Source organism: Alligator sinensis, unplaced genomic scaffold, assembly GCF_000455745.1.
Source record: "Alligator sinensis unplaced genomic scaffold, ASM45574v1 scaffold957_1, whole genome shotgun sequence".
Lineage (NCBI taxonomy): Eukaryota > Metazoa > Chordata > Crocodylia > Alligatoridae > Alligator > Alligator sinensis.
In genome coordinates this window covers 476,279-480,647 of record NW_005842039.1, presented here as the reverse complement: position 1 = coordinate 480,647, position 4,369 = coordinate 476,279, and the positions used below count along the sequence as shown (strand labels likewise).

At 44.0% G+C, this 4,369-nt stretch overlaps 1 protein-coding gene across 2 annotated transcripts in view; it reads right to left on the bottom strand.

Moving 5' to 3' along the window:
- The window catches only part of FGD4 (FYVE, RhoGEF and PH domain containing 4), a 146,060-nt gene that overhangs the window by 139,953 nt on the left and 1,738 nt on the right, over nt 1–4,369 (bottom strand). Inside the window, exon 1 of one of the 2 annotated variants that reach the window (XM_025202868.1) lies at nt 3,308–3,328. The exons of the other annotated variant lie outside the window; for it this stretch is intronic. The gene's annotated coding sequence lies outside the window, so the exon portion shown is untranslated. Of the gene's footprint in view, nt 1–3,307; nt 3,329–4,369 lie in introns of those variants that run through there. 2 annotated transcript variants of the gene reach the window in all.

Here is a 4,369-nt window from a genome sequence, read left to right as displayed (position 1 = left end):
TCTTTCCCTTAAAGATGGACACTATATTTGCCTTTTTACTCTGGGAGCTGACCTTGCCTGTGAAGACTAAAGTAAAAAATGCAGTGAGTATTTTCCTCCTCATCTGTCACTAGGTTGCCCCCACCATTCAGTAAGGGACCCGCACTTCCTCTTACCTTCCTCTTTTTGCTAACATACTTGTAGAAACCCTTCTTTTTACGTTTCACATCCCTTCCTAGCTGCAACACCAACTGCATTTTGGCCTTCCTAATTTCATCCCTGCATCCCCAAGCAATATTCTTATACCCCACGCTAGTCATTTGTCCAAACTTCTATTTCTTGTAACCTTCCTATTTGTGTTTTTACTCACTGAAGAGTTCCCTGCCAAACCAAACTGCTTGCCTGCCATATTTCCTATTCATCCTGCACAATGGGATTGTTTGTTCCTGCACTCTCAGTAAGGTTTCTGTAAAATACAACCAGCTCTCCTGGACCCCTTACCCCTCTCAGTCTGGCTTCCCAGGGGATCCTGCCCATCAGTTCCCTGAGGGAGTCAAAGTCTGCTTTTCTGAAGTCCAGGATCCATACTCTGCTGCTCTCCTTTCTTCCTTTTGCCAGGATCCTAACCTTGATCATCTCGTGGTCACTGCTACCCAAGTTGCCATCCATTTCTACTCCTCCCCCATGAATTCTTCCCTGTTTGTGAGCAGCAGGTCAAGAAGAGCACAGCCCCTCCAACACGCACTAGGAAATTGTCTCTAATGCTCTCCAAAAACTTCCTGGATTGTTTGTGCACTGTTGTATTGCCCTCCCAGCAAGTGTCAGGGTGACTTAAGTCCTTCATGAGAACCAGGGCCTGAGATCAGGAAACTTCCACTAACTGTCTGAAGAAAGCATCATTTACCTCATCTCCTCCTGGTCTGGTGGTCTACAGCAGACACCCACCATGACATACCCCACTTTGCTCTCCCCTCTAACCTTAACCCAGAGATTTTCAACAAGCCTGTCTCCAGCTTCATACTGGAGCTCTGAGCAATCATACAGCTTTTACATACAGCGCATCTCCTCTTCCTCCCCTGCCTGTCCTTCCTGAACAGTTTGTACCCACCCATGACAGTGCTCCAGTCATGCAAGCTGTCCCATCAAGTCTGTTATTCCAATCACATCATAATTCCCTGACTGTGCAAAGACTTCCAAATCTTCCTGCTTGTTTCCCAGGCTCTCTGCATTCGTGTATAGACACCTGAGGTAATAAGCCAATTGCCCTTTCTCAGTAAGAATGAGGAGTATTAGATGACCTCATGAGGAATCTACCAGCTCTATTTTCCTGTGATCCTATGATTTCTGGGGTGTGGTATGCCTGAAGAGTAAGCAGGGCACACTTCTCCACGGTTTTCCCATGCTTAGCATAGAGATGAATACCCAAAGAGTCAAGAAATTCTTCAGGACCAGTGGCTGGGATCACCTCTGCATGTCACTTGTGGACTGGAGGATTGACCTGTTCATCTCATCTAGAAGACGTTTCAGTTGCCTACCCATGCCGCAAGAAAGCATTCTGGAGAAAATGAGACACTAATACCCATCGTGCTGAAAAGAATGTGTGTAGCTTGCATGGGATTGGGGGTGGGAGGGAACTCTGCCAAGATCGCTTTGGATATCCATGTGATGCAATACACTTATTTATGAGCAGCATGCTTACTTTACTCTCCTCCTCCTCTATTAAAGGGCATCTTCAATTATCACTTCTGTGTGCCAAGCAGCCATATTGTACCAAAAAGTTTACTAAGGTCTGTAACAGAAAATGCAGAGGTGGAGGGGGACAGGGAAGGGGAAGGAATCGATTAAAAACAGGAACATTTAGAGGTTTTTCCCTTCATGCTCAAATCAATTGGTTTTAGAGGAAGAAAACAAAATGTGTTCTCTCCAATACACCTCTTTGCAAAATTTCTAGTCTGAGAGCACAGGGAGGGTGGGTGGATGAGGTGGGTGTGGGTGTGGGTGTGTGTTGCTACTTACATGGAGTACACAACTGAACCAAAGTTCAGAACCCCAAAGTTCAGGGCTTTCTGGAATCAATGGCTTCACAATCTTAGGTACATTCCCATTGCCTCATGCAAGCTACAGTAAACAAAAAATGTGAACTACTTGTACGCAGGCCATCAACACTTTTTTGAAGCAAAACAGGTAAATAAAACTATTCCATCATAAGTGCCTCAAAAAGGTCATTCTTAGCGTTAACTCCACTGAGTTAATTAAAAATTAGAAAACCAGCTGGAAGAGAAAACAAGAAGCAGCAAGTCGGCAGGAAGAGGAACCTAGATGTGCCTACAGGAGCACTGACAAGGAATACAAGAAATTTTGGTTTTAAAATTGTTTCCAAGGTTTAAAAAGCCCCTTCCACTATATGCAGTAATGCTCAGGTTACCCACAGCAGTCTGTGCAGCCTAACAGAATAAGAGTACCAAAAATGGTGGAGAGATGCTTGATTCACACTCCTGAGTTAAGTCAGTTAAAAACAGCAACCTTTTAGGGAGGTGACAACAGCCAATAAAACCACTAAACAGCTCATGGAGTTAAGAAAGCATAGTAACCCTTTACTAACCAAGTTTAAATCATGCTAAATGACTCTTTCACTTATCTATATTTTATCTGTATATTGAGCAAAATTTTTTAAAGTACCTAGAACGGACAGTTCAGATCAAATTATTCTTTTCTTGGACACTTGCATTTGCATTTATGGCAAATCCAGAACAGATGCTCCTCCTTTTTGCCAAGTTCTTAGCTACATACACCCATGACTCTGACTCACGGTTGTAAAGTACAAACATTACTTTTTCATTTCATTTTTTTTGGATACTTTATACTGTCTTTCATAGACTTGTCCTTGAAGTAAGTTGTTTGTTAGAGCTTTCTTACACTCAAACATAAACCAGTCAATTTGTCCTATTTGATATTATCTACATGCAAATAATCATACCTGACAACTAGAAAACTTGAAAACTTTTACCTTTTCCAAATGATTTATTTAAATGTTATTCTCTAGAGAACTCAATTCTCCTTGATCTGCTTAACATTTGTCAATCAAATTTGTTTGTTGAAACAACTTTCCCACTTGCTACCATGCATTAATGCTCTGATGCCAAGTTTGGCAGCTAAAACCAGTTGGCCGAGTGCCTGATTTTTCAGACATAAGCACCTGCAGCTTCCATGTTTCAAAAAAAATGACTGTTTCTGTAAATTTTGGGTTTGGTAGGCATTACTATGTTGCATTTTGTTGGGCATCTACATACTTTACTAGAAGACAAGAAAAAAACAACGTAACAGTCACCTTCTGAGAAGGAGATTACACCAAAGATGGAAACTGGGAACTGCAGGATTAAAGTACATTTATAAGTACCATCTTTTTTATGAAACCAAGCAGCTTGGTAGAGAACCTAGAGAGGAAAGATGAGTCTATGGTTAAGATGCTGAGCTGAAGCTCAAGAATCCGGCAATTAGTTTCCACCCCTTCTTTGTATCTGTAGGCAAGTCATACCTTGCCTCAATTGCTCATTTGTGGAACAGAGGGAATATCCCTTTGTCTGTCATATCTATTGTACCTGCAAGCAACTTGAGACTGTCTCTCAATGGAAGACAAATCTCAGTTTGGCACACTTGCATTGCTCTAAATCAGTGGTGCTCAGCCTTTTGGCCGCATGGGCTGGATGAGTAGTGCTAAATGGGTCAGATCTAGCCAGTGGGCCTAATCCTGTGTAAATGGTGTGAGGGTCTAATCCAGTGCATACTTAATTAGGCTCCAGTCCCACAAGCCATATAACTACCATGGCTGTGGGCACAGCTCATTCCAATTTGGGCCTGCCACTGCAGCTCATGCCCTGCATGTGCTGCAGCAGGCTCCTCTGCCCAAACCCTTGTGCTGGCCCCACAGGCACTGGATTGGGCTCTACCAACCCCATCGCCAGCTCTGTGTGCACCAAATTGGGCCCTGCTACCCCAACTCTACATGCACCAGTGGAATCCTGCATGCAGGGCTGCATCATCTGGCCCGTGGGGCTTGGAAATTTAAGAGTGGGGAAGTGGTAGGATCATTAATTGCCACCGCTCCCCTGTCCTTCCACTATCCAAATTTCCAGACCCTTAGGGAGCCCCACAGGCTGGATCACACAGCTCTGCAAGTCAAATCTGGCCCACGGTCCTCGGGTTGTGCACCTCTGCTCTATATCAATTATGACTACAAGCTAGGCCTGTGCGAAGTGGCTAGTATTCACTTTGGATTCAGATTCAGTCAATTTGGTGGGCAGTGATTCAATTCGGAGAGCCCTCCACATGGCGTGGGGCAGTGGGGATCGCCCCCAGTCCGGCAGCAGCCGGTGAATGGGAGCATTTTTTT